General features: G+C 44.5%; 1 protein-coding gene across 1 annotated transcript in view; it reads left to right on the top strand.

Moving 5' to 3' along the window:
- CENPK (centromere protein K) overlaps positions 1 to 19,869 on the top strand; it is an 893,441-nt gene that overhangs the window by 396,444 nt on the left and 477,128 nt on the right. The gene's annotated exons all lie outside the window — the stretch shown is intronic.

Consider the following 19,869-nt stretch of genomic DNA (forward strand, 5'->3'; position numbering starts at 1 on the left):
CATCCTTTGGGTAAGATGTTAAATTGAGACTTCATATGACTGAATTAGTGGTACCTCAGGTGAGTGTAAACAATCCCATAGAAGTTATCATGAAAATAGGGTAGTTTCTCAGTGTCCTGCCCAAATTTTCCTAGATCAGATGTCATAGCTGAAGTTGTTTTCATTTGATCTTCAGCCCGAGGAACTCGGATCCGGTACGGATCTGGCACGGCTGCATATTCCAGCATCGGATCCAAAGTTCAAGCTCCTCCTTTACTCATAACGCCCCGCTCTTCCTCCTCCCCAGATCTCATTTACCGCTTCATAGGTTGGTACTAGGCTATCAGCCCTAGGGCCTATACAAGCCTAGCCATAACAATTCCCTGGCTATTTCTTCCCACACTATTTACTTCCCTGGACCCCTGTCTAGCAGGGTGACTGACGTGATCCCCGGGGTGAATTTCCTTACTCCCATCCAATCGTCAAGGTTCCTTCTGAAGAGTGCCAAAGAGGCACTCTGCTTGACATGTATTTGCAATCTATTCCAGAGTCTGGGAAGTCTCTGGGTCAGGAACCTATCCCTCCAGCATGTTTTGTTTATTGTGTTGACAAGGTTTAGATCCCTGGAGCGTGTGGCTCTGACGGATTGGGATTTCTTTAAGTGTAGCATGTCCAACAGCTCTGGGTTTGACATGGCCTTGTATTGTTAAGCAGAGATTGCCTCTGAGTAGACGATATGCGACAGAGTATAGCTGGAGTTTTTTAAGGCGGTCAGCGTAGGGCATTTGCTTTAGGCCTGTGATTCTTTTAGTGAGGTATTTCTGCGGCCTTTCCAGTTGTTGCAGATGTCTTGAGAGGTACATACCAAACGGTGCATTGTATTCTGTAATGGGTCTAATGAGGGATGAGTACAGTGGGACAATGACCACCTTTTTTCTGGATGAAAAGCCCTTAGTGATGAGGTGTGCCACATAGAAGGATCTCCTGACTGTTGTGGCGATGTGGTTATCGAAGGTGAGACCACTGTCTGCCTGTGTCCCTAAGTCTCTTATCACACTTTCGGTGTTTAGTGTACTGCCACCTATGTGGTAATTCACGGGCACATGTTTTTTCCCAACGGGGATAACTATACATTTCTTGGCATTGAGCTTGAGCCCATGGCTCTGGCACCAAGCATCTGTTTCTGTAAGGCCCTTTTGTAGAGTATCCACATCATTTGGGGATTCAATAATGGCTCCCAGTTTGCAGTCATCTGCGAACTTTGTTAGCCAGAGTCCCTTAGTGTTGGCCTGTACTTCAGAGAAGTAGATGCCAAACAAGAGCGGTCCCAGGACTGAACCCTGAGGTACTCCACTTGTCACTTGTCTGGAGCTGGATTTGGAGTCGGCTACTTTTACAGTGTGGGCTCTGTCAGTAAGCCAGTTAGCAACCCATTGGGTGACGTAGGGATTAATGCCCAGCTTAGTAAGTTTATCTATGATTCCAGAGTGGGGGATGGTGTCAAAGGCCTTGGCAAGGTCTAGATAGGCTGTGTGGACCACCTTACCCTTGCCCATGGCTCTGGAGACTGATTTGAAGAAGTCAATCAGGTTCAGGAGACAAGATAGGCCCTTCACGAACCCAAACTGAGTGGGGTCCAGTGTTTGAAGGTTGCCAATGTCTTTGTTTATAAGTTCCATGATAATACGCTCCATGGCCTTGCAGATAAGGCTCGTCAGACTGATGGGACGGTAGTTTCCGGGATCCAAGGTGGATCCCCCCTTGTGGAGTGGGATAACTGTAGCTCTACGCCACTCAGTGGGCATGAAACCTGAGGTGAGGCTATGATTAAACATGACACTTAGGTGATGTGCCAGTTCATATTGTAGTTCATGGAGTACACAGCCCGGGATGTCATCTGGTCCCATGGATGCTGTATTCTTAGCTTTGGAGAGTGCGTTTATTACCGGAATTTGGCAATCTTCCAGTAATGAGATGGGCCATTTACGGGGTGAGGGGGGGGGGTGAAGTTGGTACTGAATCGATCTGCCAGGATATTGGCAATATCCTTGGGATCAGTGTATTTAATGTCATTCTGTTTTAGCTCAGAGCAGATCTGAGCATTGCCATTTAGATTCTTGACATAATTATAGAATGCCTTGTGGGATTCTTTGGAATCTTTGGCAATTTTATTTTCGTAACTAGCTTTGGAGGATTTTATGAGGGATCTCAGTTTCTTACTGAGGCTGGTAAGGGAGTTTTTTGCATCCTGGGATTTTCCTCTTTTCTGCAACAGTTTCGTCCTTTTGTTGTAAAGTTTGTTTATGGCAGGGGACCACCAGATTGGCTTCCTTTTTTTTGGATGAGAGCATCGGTTCTATTTGAGATGTCACAATTCATGCATGAGTGGATGTGCTCGTGCATTGCCTTAGTGTAGGATTCAGCAATTGAACTTTCAGTTCCCATCTGCATGGGTGTCATGAAGTTTGTCACTTCTGACTTGAGCAGCATGAAGTTGGCTTTGGAGAAGTTGTTTATGGAGGTTTCCTTACTGGGGGGTGGGGATGGGATGTGGATGTTAAGGGTGATTAGCTTATGGTCAGACCTGACTAACGAGGGGGTGACCATAGGTGTGGAGCATCGATTTCCCATGTTGGTAATGACCAGGTCTAGGGTATTGGAGCCCCTGGTGGGACTATGGATTAGTTGATCCAGGGCGTTGCAATTTATGAATTCCAAGAACCGTTGGGCAAAGTTGTTGGTACATGAGTAGTTTTCCCAGTTAATGGCAGGGTAGTTAAAATCACCCAGTATTAGGGTGTTTGGTTCTATCTTAATATTTTCCAGTATGTTTAGAAAGGTGTAGTGAGAATCTTGGGGTATGGTGGGGGATCTATAGCAAGCTACAATTTGGATTGCAGTCTTACCTAATATTAGTTGCACCTGGAGAATTTCAGACGCATTGTGTTGGACACCTAACCTGGTGGTGTGAATATCCTTGGTGAATATTGACACTCCTCCACCTTTAGTGTTTGGTCCTGGTTTGGTGGCCGAAAAGTGTGGTAAGAGTTGTAGCCTGGTGTTGAAGGGGTGCTCTCTGGAACCTTGCACCAGGTCTCAGTTACTGCACAGATATCGATGTTCTCCATTTTTAGGAGTGCCTCGAGAGAGTGCATTTTGAGGTTTAGACTTCTAGCATTGAGTAGCATTACCTTCAGATTTTGCATGCTTGTACCTGTTACTGTGGTGGTTTTGTCCTTTGAACTTTGCCTAAAAAAAGGCACTATAGGGGTGGCAAGAGCCTTCGCTAGTAACCTGAATCCCAGGGGCAACAGGTGCAGACCATCTCTGGCAAAGCATCGTGGTCTGTTGATCATGTCGTCCCTGGCAGATAGATACTGGATCTCCTTTGAATGACACCAGAAGCTTAGCCAATTGTTGAAGTCAGTCATTTTGTCCTTATATTGTGGTATCATTCTGGGCGAAGGCAGGATGCTACTCAGGGCTAGGGTCATACCTGCCTGGGCGACATGATCTGACAGCTCTTCCATATCTCTTTTCATGTAGTCCAGTGAGGTACGTCTCAAGTCATTCACTCCAACATGGAGAATGACAGAGTCATATTTGTACTTATTGTGGAGTGACTTGAGTGCATGCATTATGTGGTGGATCCTGGCACCCGACAGGCAGCTGACTGTAATTTTCTCCTTGTTCAACCTGGTGAGTGGGACATCAGTGTGCCGGATTATAGAGTCACCTATGACTAAAGTGTTAGTACGTTGTCTTGTCTTGCTGGGTGGCACACTGGTGTTGTGAAGTATGTGACACTTTGGTTGTCATTGGTGTTTGTTTGCGTCAGCTTCAGAGGTCCTTGTTGCTTGGGCAGGTCACAGTTGAGGGCCACTGCGTATGTGGATTTAGTGTTGCTATATGTGGGTGTTGGTGGTGTGGGTTTAGAAGGGCTATGTGTTGTTTGAGGTGTAGTGTGGGTGTTAACCTTCTCCTCTTGACTGTCTAGCACAATCTTGGGTGGAGAGAGCTTTGCTTCCATTTTGGCTATGTAAGTGCATCTCTCACAGGTTGTAGTGTTGGGTGGTAGGAGGAGTGGGTTGTCTGTGTACATGAGGCAATTGCTGCATTGCCCCAGTATGCCCAGATTCACCAGGTGGACAGGAGAAATCACTGGAAGCTGACCCTTTGACATGCCTGTTTTGGTGCTTTTTTTTTTTTTTTTTGTAAAGTACAGGAGCTGTTTTCCCTTACCTTAGCAAGGTACTTTGCAATTATAGGCTGTTTAGTGACTACTATTAATTTATCCTTATTAACAAGGAGAGTTGAGTGCTTGTTTTGACCAGCAGCATTTCTCCTTTGCTGCAAGCTGTGCTTGTTGTAAGTGTGTTTTGGGGGGGGGGGGTTTCCTCTCTATTTTTCTCTTCTTTACTAGTCTTGTCTCTTCTAACCCTACCCTGTCCCCTTTACGCTCGGCATTGGTGTTTAAAAAATAAAAAAAATGTTCTTCTCTTTCCCTTTCCTTCTTTGTGTGTGTGTGTGTGTGTGTGTGTGTGTGTGTGTGTGTGTGTGTGTGTGTGTGTGTGTGTGCGTGCACGAGCGCACTCGCAAGTTGTCTTCCTGGCCATGGCCGAGACCCCTAAACCTGGCTTCAGGAAGTGTGCAGAGTGAGGGCATAAGCTCCCTCCGTCTGATGCCCACATTCTGTGCATTGTCTGCTTGGGTGTCCCCCATTTAGACACCTCCTGTTCGATCTGTGCGGGCTTCATTACCTGCACTTTGATTGACAGGTGGAACAAACTTATACTGAAGGGCTTTCTTCCCCCTCCTGCAGAGGCCTCTTCTTCCTCCCCGGCTTCTGGGACTCAACCTCCCACCAAGAAGTCCGGGGATGGAGAGAAGACCCACTCTAAAGAGTGGGATCTGTCAGAGAAACGGTCCCCTGACCGCTCGCCCTCAGCCAAACTGCCAGGTAAGTCTCGCCCGGATCAAGCCAGAGTACTCCTCGTCTCCAGTTGCCTTGCTTTTCCCCATATCCGGACACCTCTCAGGCTCTGCCCCAGGCCCTAAATCCCCCCAGCGGCTTTCCAAGCTTGGGTCACTAGCCTGTTCGATTCACTCCACTCGGAGTCTGTCTGAAACAGTGGTAGACAGGATACTGCGGAAGTTCCTTCAGGCCCAGATTCAGCCGGGAGTCTTGCCTGCTCCATCCCCCTCTGGGGCCGGGAGCATGCAGTCTGTTTTTCCCCCTATCGCTCCTTTTCCGATCCGACCCCCGGTGTAAGAGTTCTTTGGTCCGAGGTTCCCAAGTGTCGAGGGATTGGCGCCTATGGTCCCTGATACCTCGACTCCGACTGTTAACCTGAGTGGTTCGGCTACAAAGTTTGTGGAGCTGACTCTCTCGTTGCTGTAGCCTTGGTGCCGGATCTGCGGGGATGACATCAACTTCGAGGCTTTATGATTGTCCCTTCCTGTCGGAGCCTAGGCTTTGGCTCCCTTTTCAGTACATAGGGCAGTGGATATGGCCTCTGCTTTGGCTGTTCTGACTTTGGGGATCCGCTCACCTTTGGCATTCAAGGTGGTGGAGAGGGTTCACTCAGCTCCTTCGAGAACCTTAACACTCTCGTCCTCTTAGTCTGTCCTGGGTCCCTGTCTTTCTGGGCCAGAGTCTGCCATCCTGCCCCCTCAGGGACAGCCTGTTGTCAGTTTGCTGCAGGGGTTTTCCATATGGGAACTCCCAGAGGCTTCCGTGTCCTCCCCAGAATTTGCCCCCTGAGGATGCATACGTGTAAGAGGAGGCACTTAAACTCCCCGATGGAGTCACTCACCAATGATACAGACTTGGAGGAAGTGGAAGGTCCCCCCCCCGATCTCCCCCAGAGGATGTCTCCTTTGGAGACATCATGGAGATTCTTCGTCATTGTGGTGGGTGGTCTACCCTCAAGACAAACCGGACAAGTTGTTATTTCTGAAGGTGTTTGGCAAAGGACCTTCTCCTTCCTGGGTGTCCCCCCCAGACCACCCCCCCGTGAATCTCATTTAGGGCATGGAAGAACCAGACATCGTTGAGCTCATCCCCAGACACCTGGACAAAGTGCTTATTGCCCCTTCTGACAGGGCTCACTGATCCAGGGGGACGCCCTTCAATGCCATGGTGGTTGCGGCAGCCACCATAAAGGAGCTGACTCAGGAGAGCTCCTCTGTCCACCCTCCAGACAGGGAGTTTTGGGCGATGGATTGTTTTGGGATGTGGACCTACGCATCAGCCACCTTTGCATTACGTGTGCTGAATTATTTGGCACATGTAATCAGACTGCAGACGGACCTGGTCATGGAGTTCACTGAGTCTGTCCCATGGTCTGTGTCGGCAGAGTAGAAGAAAGTTTTTTTCCTCCTGCATGGCCACCCTTACTTCCATCTCAAATATGTCCATGAGGCTTCTCTCACACATTACTGAGGGTGCTCCAGGGCTGCGGGAACAGGCATGGCCATTAGGCAGCTTAACTGGCTCTGGCTTTGCGTCTTTTCAGAGCCCTTTAAGGCATCTTTCACAAATGCCCCCTACGACGGTTCCACCTTGTTTGGAAAAACTGTTCGTGATACATTAATCCAGAGCAAGAAGGATGGGAAGACCTTGTCTGCCATCAGGATCTGCTTCTCCCCCCCACAACGATCCTTTTCTAGGAATCAGAGCGGGGTGAAGAAGATGTGGTTTTGGAAGTCTCTGGGTTCTTCCCAATATGCTCAGGATTCACCTTCCCCCAGGAGCAGAGGAGAATATGATAGACGGCACTCTCATGCCAGAGGGGGTCCAAAAAACCAAGTGTTTGGGGACACCTTCCAGGACAGACCCTTCCAGCAGCCCTGAGGGGTTTCCCCGACTGCTCATCTCCAGAGGCAGTTGGGGGGGGGGTGACTATCTGTGCACCCAACAACCTGGGAATCAATTACAAACAATTGTCAGGTTCTGCAGTTAATATCCAGAGGTTACTTGATTCCCTTTTTCCATCCCTCCAGTCCTCCCAGACACCTCCCAGCCGTGCCACCCGGTCAGTGGGAGGAGGCAGCTGTCGATGTTGCCAGGCTGCTCGCAAAACTAGTCATCCAACCCGTCCCCCCAGACCAGTCTGGATCAAGCATTTATTCCAGGTTCTTTTGGGTCCCAAAGAAAGTGGGGGACTTAAGACCTCCAGGACGCGTACTACCATATCAAGATGGTCAGACATTCTCGGAAGTTCCTCCATGTCCAGCTAGGAGCCGGAGCCAATCATTTTTAGTTCAGAGCGCTCACCTTTTGTTCTCACCACCACCCCCGGGTGTTCACCAAAGTGATGGCAGTAGTGGCAGCTCACCTGTGGCTGCAGGGTTTTCAGGTCTTTCCCTACCTGGATGATGGGCTCCTTTCCGCTTCCTGCAGACATCGGCTGATTCAGGCCTGGGATCATCTCCTTCAGGTTGCTCAGTACCTAGGTATTACCCTAAACCCCAACAGATCTCAATTGGCACCAGTGCAGGTACAGTATTTCTTAGATACTCAGCTAGGTACTACTCAGGGCAAGGTGTTTCTACCTCTGGACAGACTGTTATTGCTCCAACATCATGTGCTTTACATTCTTCAGGCCCACCTTCCCCCAGCATGTTTAGTTCTTTGGACATTGGCATCCATGGCGGCCGCGATCACTCTCATCCCAACCACACAACTCCATATGGGTGTTCTGCAATGGACCCTACTAGTTCAGTGGTCCTTGCTGGACCTTCCCTTATCACATCCTGTTTGACTGTCTCATGTTTGTAGGGACGGTCTTCTCTGGTGGCACAGTTCCTGGACCTCCTTCAGGGTCGGCTGTTTTTCTCTCCTCCATGATCACTGTGTCCACGGACACTTCCCTGCTATGGTGGGGTGGGGGATTGCATGGGAAGGATGGTCCAAGGCATGTGGTCCTCTCTGGAGACCAATCTGCATATCAGTGTCCTGGAGATGAGGGCGGTCCTTTTGTAGCTGCAAGCTCCCCATGCCTTTCTTCCTCTAGGGACTATTGCCTTACAAACGTACAATATGTCAGTAGTCTGGTACATCAATAAATGGGGGGGGGGGGGGCAGATCTTATCCCTTTTGCCATGAAGCCATGAGATTGTGGGAGCTGGTGTTCCCCACTGGCCATTTTCTGGTGGCAACACACATTCCGGGAAAGTCCAAAATTCTGGCAGACAGACTGAGACGTTCTATTTTGATGCCTTATGAGTGGTCTCTGAGTCCTTCAGTAGCTAATAAGATCTTTTTAAAGAAAAATAAGTGCTGCTACCGTCTAAAGGTTGTAGTTCCCAATGAGAAAAGTATCAAAACTAAAACTGGACACAACCACCACGATGTTATAAAACCAGTATTTAATGTCGAAGTAAAACAAAGTGAGATAAAATAAGCGCTTTCACATACTACACAGGCATGCTTCTTCAGATTTCACAAACACATTTTTAAACAGTTCTTAAGTACTAACTGCACAAGCAAATAATTGAATAATGGATACAATAGTTGAATTCAATAATTGATTGATTGAGCAAGCAATATTTTAAGGCAACCAGCTCCTGGTTGAAAGCTAGATATAAAGTGAATCATATATAATAAAATGTGTGTATGTGTATCCTGAATACAAAATATACAATGTGATAAGTAGTATAAAAGTAATAATTGACTAACTAAAAATTAATAATTTAAACAAAACACAATTTGCAACATCATATTACACTATCCGATGTAAAAATATATAAAATATATCAAAACACTATTTACTAAAATGCGTGTACTAATGTACATCTACCCAGGGTATAAGTTTGGGTCGTTAAGCATGTCCAGTACTTATAATTCATCACCTCTTAAAACATTAATGGAGGGAATATTAATAATATATATAGTATGTAGTATAAAAATACAATATAGATACATATACATATATATATATATATATATATATATATATATATACACACATATGGTTGAATCCAAAAATACATCTAAATACGTGCATCCAATATTGGTTTAATGCTAATAGACTGGTTGAGCCCTGGTTCTACATGTGCTCTCATTCTAAAGATCCCTTCAAGCTCAACTGATTCTAAGTGATTCAGGTTACTGCCCCCTCGTTTATTCTGCAATATCAGCTGTACCACCCTGAACCTAAAAGTATGACCTACATTTAAACCAACATGTCCGGCCAACGCGTTCTGGTTGTTCATTTTCCTGATACCGTATATATGATTATATATTCTGTCTTTTAACCTCCTCGCTGTCATGCCCACATAAAACCCTGTACATTTTGTGCATGTAGCTAAGTAAATTAGATTCTTACTATTCCATGTAGCATAAAACTTGGGTTTAAACTCAAACATCATGGTAGGGTGAACAAAATGTTGTTCGAATGTTATATATCTACACATGTTACATCTCATACAGCAAAAGGTACCCATTTTATTTATACTTAATCTATTGATTCTATCTTTTGTGTGTTCCTTACATAATAGCCTTTTTAAATTCTTACTATTTCTATAGTTGAATCTTGGTTTATGTCCCACTATATTCAACGTTTTAACATCTATGGTGAGTACACTCCAATGTTTGCTTATTATGTCCACCACTTTCCTGTTTTCATTAGTGTATCTCGTAATAAACGGGGTTATATTATCATAACTCCCTCCTGATCTATTATTTGCATAATTCATGGTGATTTTAGTATTCTCATTTATATTATCCATAATGGAACATCTAACTTTATTTATCATAGAATCATTATACCACCTGTCTAAAAACAGGGTGTGTAGATCATCAAGCTGTCTCTGTAAGTCAGAATTCTCTTTACATAACCTATATATTCTGACAAACTGTCCTTTTACCACATTAGGAAAGACATGTCTAGGATGCATGCTACTATAACATAAAAGTGTGTTCCTCCAACAAGGTTTTCTGTATAGACTCGTGGAGAGACCACCATCCATCATCCTGGTTATTTTAACATCCAAGAAACATACTTCTCTTGCAGAGATTTCTGAGGTAAATCTCAAAAAATCAGTAGTCGACTCCAAGAAACTGATAAACTCTAAGAGATCCATCTCAGTTCCTTTCCAAAATAGTAGTATGTCATCAACAAATCTTTTATATAGTAGCACTTGTTGGTAATATGTGCTACTAAATAAAAACTCCCTCTCCCAATAATGTACCACTAGATTCAGAAGAGTTGGCACAGGGGTGCCCATTGCTACCCCCCACTTTTGTGCATAAAGTTTATCACGATATATAAACACATTATTGTTGAGGATGGTATCCAATAAAGTACATACCAATAACTCTTGTTCATTCGTTACCCCTTCTGTTATTGATAGCATACTCCTAACTGCTTCTATGCCGTAGTCATTGGGGATTGCTGTAAATAAATTCCTTACATCTAAAGTTGCCATTAAGTAAGAAGTATCTTTAAATTTATCCTTGATGGTTGATATATCATGGATTAGCTGGTAGCTATCTTTTAAGATGCTCGGAATGTTGCGAACAATAGGTCCTAGTACGCGCTCTAGATATTGTGATATCCTTTCAGTCACCCAACCCTCACCTGCTACAATAGGTCTCATGGGGAGGGGAAAAACATCTTTATGTATATTGGGAAGACCCTTAATACAAGGTATTGTGGGAAATTCAACCAGAAAAAAATCATATAGCTTCTTGGTGACCTGCCTGCACATCAATAGATCATAAATATCATCATATACTTTGTTAATGATTTTCATGAGTGATCCAACATCTATCTCTACATAAGTATTAATATCACATAGCAAAGTCAACATTGCATGGTCATAATCTACATCATCCATTACCACTATCCCTCCCCCCTTATCAGCAGGTTTTATTACTATGTCATTATTAGAAGTTAGGTTACTCAAAGAGCTTCTCTCTTCTTGGCTTAAATTAAAGTACATGCATCTAGGTCCTTGTTTAGAAAAATATGCATAGAAATCATTCTCACATAGATTAATATAACATTCAACATTAGTTGGTATTTGTGGACAAAAAGAACTTTTACGTTTGAAACGATCTATCGAACTATCATTATTATTCTTATTGTTAGCGTGCATTAACTTTAATGCCACTGAGCGACCAAAAAGTCTGAGATCGACTAAAAGTTCGCTGAGTTTACTTGCCTGAGAAGGAATAAAAGACAGTCCCTTATTTAAAAGGGAATAGTCAGCAGTAGTAAGTTCAAGTCGTGAAAAATTGTAGACCAGCTGGTTCAACTTCGTAACCTTCGTCTCACGCCGAAGTTGTCCCCTGAAAACTTGCGTTTCTGACGACCACGACTGTATGATCTGTCCCTTTCTCTGTCGCGGAACTTCAGCGGTAATGGAAAAAAATCTTCCGGCTTCCTAGATGATACCTTCGGTCTTGCCCCTGGTCCTTCACTGTCTCTCGACTCCATTAGGGCCTCTTGGTTACAGGGAAGAGCAGAGGATGCAACATCATCACGTTGCTCATTTGATGACGTAATCACGTCAATACTGTGTGAGCCTTTACTTTCCTTATTGCAAACAGCAGTTGAGACTGTTTCTGTTGTTATATCAAGTTCATAGACATATGCCTTTTCTTTATCTAAAGTTTGGGGAACATCATTGTTGTCCGATGTTTGCCCTGAACGTTGATTGTATTTGGGCCAAACAAACACCTGACCAAGCAGAAAATCCTTGTGATCACGTTGCAGCTTACGATATTTGACTTGCTGTAACCTGTCACTATATAATGTGACCTGAGTATAAACACTGTCAATTCTTTTCTCAAACATCGCTCCCTTGAAGCGGTGTTGTAAATCTCTATTCAGAGACTCTACTTTTTGTGTAAGTTCCACTTCAATAGGGGAGAAATATTCAATCAATAATTTTATATAATTAAAGCTTAATTCTAGATTTAATTTCTGCCATCTCTTCAACAGTTCGGGATGATTATTACCATAAGTAGGCATACATAAAATTCTCATGCCTCTAGGTACAATACGAAAATGAAGGCATGCCTCCATATGCCTTCTCTGCCATAATAACCTTTGCAATTTGTACAAATCATTCTCCAGCTCTCTAAGCAAGTCATTAAACTCTCTCAAATTATCCACAGTACCTGCAGTAGTCGGCGTTGATAAATGATGTAGCTCTAAGCCCGGCAAGGGATTATTCTGCATTTTTACAATGTTGTTCCACCTTGAACTCCTAGAGGCATTGTCAGGATTATAATCCAATTCTATAGCTGTGCTTTCCATCGTGTGAAAGTAGCCAGCACAGAAACAGGAACCAAGATAAAGAAAAATATGTGCTGCTACCGTCTAAAGGTTGTAATTCCCAATGAGAAAAGTATCAAAACTAAAACTGGAAACTAAAACTAAAACTTTGGCTGTCTCTGCCTCGGTTGGGTCCAGAGCTGCAACGCAAGCACCGGCTTCCAGGGAGGCCTTTCACACTACCAAATCCTGACAAAAAACTACGTCTTCTCATCCGACTACTGTTTCTCTCAGACCTATGAATACTCTTAGGTCTAGAAGCCAGGCCACTCCTAGAAAATCTGCCTCTAGCTACCATCTTGCCCCTGTTTCACCACCCCAAGCACAAATGCTTAAAATGGCAGAGGATCTCATCTCCCTTATCAGGGGTAGTCAGGCCACAGCTTCTAAAAGGAAAAGACACCCTTTTCCTGAAATTACGACAGAACAGGATTCTGAGGAATCTGACTATTTAGATTTTGAAGAGGAACAACAACCTCTGACTACTTATGAGGATACAGATGCAGAGGAATCCTTCATTCTGCCTCCCCACCAGAAGAGCTTTCATTTGAGCAAACCCTTCACACCCTCATTGAACATTTCCAATGGGAATCTCAGGATTTCCCCCAGTCTAAGAGAAGACTAAGAGTTTCTAGACCTGCCCCAGCTCAGACCCCTGGCCATCCCCCCTATTTTAGAAGTGATGGATGATGTTTTCCATGAATCCATGACTCCCTCCCACCTGCTCCCAGTAAACCTGACAGGTTTTATAGAGTACCGGATTCTCACAAATACATGTACAGAAATCTTGAGAGGTCATTACACAGGGACCTAAAAGAGCTCAGACTAGTTCTGCCAAGAATCATATTCCTTCTGACAAGGATTCCCGAGCTCTGGATAGATGGGGTAAAAAAGTGTATGCCTTTGCAATCTTAGCTATCATAGCACTCAACTGTCAGTTCCATATGTTAAAATCTCAATAGCACACTTTGGAACTATTAAAACAAAAGATTTCAACCTTTCCTGACTGTGCCAATTCGAAAGAGTTAGCAGATTTACTGCACTCTACTTGTCAAGTGGCCAAACAATCTTTACACTGTGGATATCATGCCCTAGAAGCCTCAGTCAGGGCAGCAGTGTCAGGATCTGTCATTAGGAGACATGCATTGTTGAAGGAACAACCTCTCCCTGATCATGTCAAGTCTAAATTAATTGATGCACCTCTGGATAAGGACTGCTTGTTTGGAGTAAAAGCACAAGAGGTGCTTAAAAAGATGGAAGACGAAGCAAAATCTAATCAAACAGTAAAAGATTTCTTTCAGGTTCAGTAGGAACTTTCCCTCAACACTGGTCCTTCCCTGCACCTAGCAGACAGGGCCAAGGTAAGCCCCACAGGGACAGACCACCCAGGCCCCTTTCCCAGGGGCAGCAGAGAACCAAACAGTGGACCAATTCCGCCACAAAGTTCTAAGCCATCCTTCTATGGCAAAAACTCTCAATGACTCCCTCTGCCCTCCTTTCCCTCATCAAAAGCTAGTAGGAGGGCTGTCCCTTTGCAAAGGGAATTGGCTCTCTGTAACAAAGGACCAATGGGTCTTAAAGACAATTTTTCAGGGATACAAATCCTCTTTCAACGAACTCCCAGTTCCAAGAGGGAACCCAGACTTAACTCCAAATCACTGGGCAGAGGCACTGAAACAGGTCCAAACTGTCATATCCCAGGGGGCAGTAGAACCTGTCCCCTCAGATCAAACAGGCAAAGGATTTTATTTCAGGATATTCCTTGTTCCCAGAAAATAGGGCAGTTGGCACCCCATCCTGGATCTATCCATTCTAAACACCTCCCTGGTGGTCCCCAAATTCAAAACGTTAACTTTGCAGCAGCTGCTGCCTATGCTGACAAAAAATGTCTGGCTAGTGACCCTAGACCTAAAAGATGCCTACCACCACATCTCCATAAGGGAATCCTGCAGGAAATTCCTGCGCTTCAGAGCAGGCTCACAGCACTTTCAGTTCTCTATGCTGCCGTTTGGCTTATGTACTGCACCCAGAGTATTCACCAAATGCTTAGCCCCGTCTATAGCATTTTGCAGACAGAGAAATATACAGATTTACCTTTATCTGGACAACTGCCTCATTCAGACAGAGTGCAAAGAAAAGCTTCTCCAAGACCTTCTCTTTGTCAAAACCCTCCTAACTTCCTTAGGGTTCACCATCAACTAGAAGAAATCAAAGCAGACACCCTCCAGGAAGATCATTTTCTTGGGAGCACTGCTGGACACAGCATCCCAAATGGCTTTCCTATCCCCAGAAAAGAAGAGCTTCCTGCCTCTCTACTTTACCCAGCTGGCTTCCAGAAGTCACCTCACTGCTTCCTGCAAGCCTTGGGGTACATGGAATCTTGCATCCTTCTAATTCCTCTGGCCAAGCTTCACATAAGGAAACTTCAGTGGTATCTAAAGAACCTTTGGTGTCAGCACTCACAGCCTCTAGAGACCTCTCTTCCTCTGATCCCCTGTATAAGGGCCGAGTTTCTCTAGTGGGCAGGGGCCTGTGCCAAGAACAAGTGTCTTCCCTTCTTTCTCCATCCTACCGGGCAGACCATCACCACCGGTGCCTCATACATTGCTTGGGGCGCTCACCTAGCAGGCAGGCACACCCAAGGTCTTTGGGATGCCCAGCACCTTCCCTTACACATCAGTCAGAAGGAAATGATGGCAGTACAAAAGGATCTGACATCCTTCAAACCCCACCTCAGGCCAGGGGTTCTCCTTATCAAAACAGACAACACCACAATAATATGGTATATCAACAAACAGGGAGGGACCCAATCTTACCCTCTGTGCAGGCTAGCCATGAACCTCTGGCTGACAGCCTCCTCCATGGGATTACACCTAATTGCCCAATACCTACCAGGGATCAACAACACCTTGGCAGACCACCTAAGCAGAAACTTACTGGACCCCCACGAATGGCAGCTCCACAGAAAAATCTTTTTGCAAGTCATTCAGGAGTGGGGAACTGCGGAGTTGGAACTCTTTGCTTTGCACCTCACCCACCAGCTGAGAAAATTCTGTACCAGGGAGTATCACCACCTAGCATGTAAGGTGGATGCCTTGACCTTCCCCTGGAACTCTCTTTTTGTGTATGCATTCCCTCCTCTGCCTCTTATTCCCAAGGTACTGATCAAGATAAGGGAGGAGAGACCAAAGGCCATCCTCATTGCTCCAGACTGGCCTAGACAGCATTGGTACCCCTTACTGCACAGCCTGACATTACAGCTTCCCCTGATCTCATATCTCTTGACCCAGGTGGGAGGGGAAATGCTGCACCCAGACTTGCAGACTCTCAAACGTTCTGCATGGCTAATACTTTAAAAGCAAACAAGGGGGCCCCCGTTAAGCAAACCGGTCCCAGACATTATCACAGAGGCCAGAAGGCCCAGCACCAGAAAATCTTATGTATGGAAATGGAAAAGATTCTGCTCCTGAAGCCAGTCCAGAGGGAGCAGTACCTCACAACCTTCCATCCTTCTTATCCTGGACTACCTAGCCGAGTTACTCAATAGTGGCTTCTCCTTCTCTTCTATTAAAATGCATGCCTCAGCCATTTCAGCTCATTTCGATACAGACCAGCCCCTCTTCTCACATACTTTGATTAAACAATTCCTCAGGGGGGCTTCTAATATCAGACCTCCCAGAAGGCCACCCACGCCAGCCTGGGACCTGAATTATGTTTTAGGAAAAACAACCTTACCACCATTCGAACCTGCTGCTTCAGCAGAATTGAGATATCTGTCATGGAAGACTGCTTTCCTACTAGCTATCACCTCAGCCAGAAGGGTTTCAGAGCTCCAGGCACTCATGGCCATGGAGCCCTTCATCATTTTCCATGCAGACAGGGTCTCCCTGAGGGCTAACCTCTCCTTTATGCCCAAGTTGGTATCTGATGTGACCCTCAACCAGGCCATACATCTACCTACCTTCTTTCCTAACCCTCCAAACAAGGGAGAATGATTTCTGCACTCACTAGACGTGCACAGACAGCTCAGATACTACCTGGACCGTACGAAACCCTTCAGGAAAACAGACCAGCTTTTTTGTCAGCTTTGCCTCAGGGGCAGAGGGGAAGCCCATTTCCAAGCAAACCATTTCTAAATAGATATCACACTGTATCCATTTCTACTACAGACTACATGGGAAACCACCCCCTAAGTCTATTCATACCCATTCCACTAGGGCAGCCTCCACTTCCGCAGCATTCCTCAGAGGAGTTCCCACCAGGGACATCTTAGAAGCTGCCACCTGGACCTCTGTCCTCACCTTTACAAACCATTACCACCTACCTCTTTTCTCTAAGGCTAGGGCAGGGTTTGCCTCTGCAGTTCTGCAGGGCATGCTGACCCTTGCCTAGGTCTCTAACTAATCCTTCCACCCCTTTCTTCAGCTTTGGAAATTCTCCCATAGGTGATGACTGCAACAGTGAAACACGAAGAACATAGTACAGTTGTGTACACTTACCATAAATGTAGATGTTCAAGTGTATTTACCGTTGCAGTCCTGGTTTCCCTCCCTCCTTCCCCCTTATATCCTCTTTCCTTAGGGGGACATAAGCTTCTCACGGTGGCTTTTAGCCAGCAGGACCTCTTTACCATATTTCCTTATGCTTCTGACTGGTTAGGGCAAGAAAAACGGTTAGGGCGGCACAGTGGTGCAGTGGTTAACATTGTCACCTCACAGCAAGAGGTTCTCCGGTTCGATTCTCAGCTCGGGTGCCTTCTGTGTGGAGTTTGCATGTTCTCCCTGTGTTTGCGTGGGTTTCCTCCGGGTACTCCGGTTTCCTCCCACATTCCAAAGACATGCATCTGGAGCATTTCTCCCCGGGCCTCCACTGAAAACAGGCTCTGTGGAACCTAGTTGGACTTTCCCGGTCAACAAATGATAAATAAATAAAAAATAAAAAAATGATTTAATGGCATCAGCTGCCTTGCTTTATAGCACTGACGTCAGACTACAAGCGACAATAGCCAACGCAGAAAAACATTGACTCTGGTATTCGGGCTGGCCGAGGGCTACCACAGCAGTGATAACCACAGGTGATGACTGCAACAGTGAATACACTCAAACATCTACAATTATGGTAAGTGCACACAACTGTACTTTTTCTTTCCAAATTTCCAAAACAAAGGGGAGTACAAACTGCACTTGCTAGATGTGCACAGGCAGCTGTGTTTCTATTTGCGTTGAACAAAACCCTTCTGTAAATCGGATCAGCTTTTTGTTTCTTTTCTGAACCTTACTTGGGGAAGCCTATTTCTAAAGTTACAATTGCTCATTGGATTTCAGAATGCATTTCTTTGGCCTACCGAGTCAAAGGTTTGTCTCCACTAGGGCATGTTTGGGTGCATTCCACCAGATCTGTCTCTGCTTCTGCAGCCTTTTGGTCCAGAGTTTCTCTCGATGATATCTGCTCTGCGTTGACCTGGACATCATCGCATACATTTATTTCCCATTATAAATTGGATCTTCTTTCCAGGAGCAGGACATGCTTTGGTTCAGCCATGCTCTGGAATATCCTTCCATGAGGACCTCCCAGGCTTTATTGATAGCTGGGGACTTTGTCCCTCAGGTTGAGGATCAAATAAAAACATCACCTTCAGATAAATAAGTTAAGTGCTTACCATAATGTTCCATCTGAGTTGTTGCTTTTCATTTGTCTTCAGCCATCCCTGCCTTCTTCCCCCTGCCTCACTGCCTTGTGTGGGCTGGGTAGTGGACCAGACGGAAGAGTCATAGCCCCTCTATCCTGGCTAGCTTTCTTTTTCATGAGCCTTTTGTGGGTTGTGCCAGGTTTATAGGTGTGATGTCTAGGTTGGGATGCTGCTGTTCTGCAACAAACTCGATCTGAGGGAAGGAGGGAGAGAGGGGCATTATGGGTAGGGGTGAAGCTTGGACTTTGGATCCAATGCTGGAGTATGCGGATGAGTCGGATCCATACCGGATCAGAGTCCCTCAGAATGAAGACAAATGCAAAGCAACAACTCAGATGGGACATTATGGTAAGTACATAACTTTTTTTTTTTTTTAACCATGTTAGTCCGGTAAGCACATATTCTTGTTTTCAATAGTAGCCTGGGAACACTTACTGCTAAGTGATGGTTGCACATTATCTAAATAGAAAGGACTCAAACCCCAGAGCTATGGGATGGAGCATGTTAGCAGTGTATTGTTAATGCATTTTGCAAGCAGTGTGATGTGCACAAAAAAAAAAAAAAAAAAAGAGATATGGGCTCATGACAGAATATGTAAACATTATCTTTTTCATTTTTATTTATTTTTTATTTTACATTTGTTGACCGGGCTAGTCTAACTGGATATATTTCCATTTTCAGTAGAGGCCTGGGGAGAAAAGCACCAGTAGTAGACAAATTGATTATAAAATTTGAAATAAAAATACACGTGATGCAAATCATGGTTGATGCATAGTAAATTAAAGTAGTTAAGTAAAGATACTAGAAGAAGTAAATAAAAAAATGGAGATAAAAGATGACATATACATTAATATAAAGTTACAAATATTATGTGCTAAATTAATTACACAAAAAAAAGTGAGAAAAGGGTCTGAACAAATAATGAAAATAAGAGTGTTTTGTGATTAACAACAGTACAAAGTCCAGTCTGTTCCATTGTGTTCACCAGTTCATTTCTGCTTCAAAAAGTATGCAAAGTGTTTGCAATATATAGAAAGAGGTGGAAATAAAAATTAGCAAAACCAGATGGTTAGTCAGGGTTATAAGTTAGTAAAAGCAGGGTTATAAGGTAGAAAAAGCAGAAGGTTAGTCAGGGTTACTGCAGGGGCATAACCAGTGTGTTTTAAGGTGTTTTTTGAGGTTTTGTTTAAAGAGAGGCAAGGAAGTAAGTGATGTAAGATCGTTGGGGAGTAGGTTCCAGTTTTTTCCCACTGCATTAGAAAACAGGGAATCACCAGCTGTGTTGTTAGTCTTGGTTATGTTAGCTAGAAGTTTACTAGAAGAGCGTAGGGAGTTTAGATTTTTATAGGAAATTATGAGATTGGATAGTACAGGAGTGCTATTAGGTTGATAAAATATCTTATGGGCAATGGTTAGTTGGGAGATATTCAGATGGTTTTCAAGTTCAATCCAGCCTAGCTGCATTAGATTTAAACAGTGGTGAGTTCTAAAGGGATTGCCAGTGGCAAATCTGGCGATGCTGTTGTAGGCATGTGCTAGTTTGACAAGATTATTTTTTTTGAGGTTAGTGTATATGGGACAGGCATATAGCAGTGTTGAAATAGTGTGCAATTTTGGTTCTGGCTATTGGAGTTAGGAAACTTTTGATTCGATATAAGGAGCCTATTTTTCTGATGACAGTTTTTATGGTATTATTTATGTGGATATCAAACGTAAGATTATTGTCAATAGTTATTCCTAACAATTTGGTGGTAGAGTCGGGGTATATGGTAGTGTGATTATTGGAGATGATAGAGAAATCTATAGGGGGGACTTGCTAGTGGGTGTAAAGAGAAGGAGCTTTGTTTTTTTTTTAGCATTAAGAAGGAGGCAACGTTTTGTAAACCATGTTTCAACAGTATTGAAAACATT

The sequence above is a fragment of the Protopterus annectens genome, chromosome 2.part1, assembly GCF_019279795.1.
Source record: "Protopterus annectens isolate FY-2018-M chromosome 2.part1, PAN1.0, whole genome shotgun sequence".
NCBI lineage: Eukaryota > Metazoa > Chordata > Ceratodontiformes > Protopteridae > Protopterus > Protopterus annectens.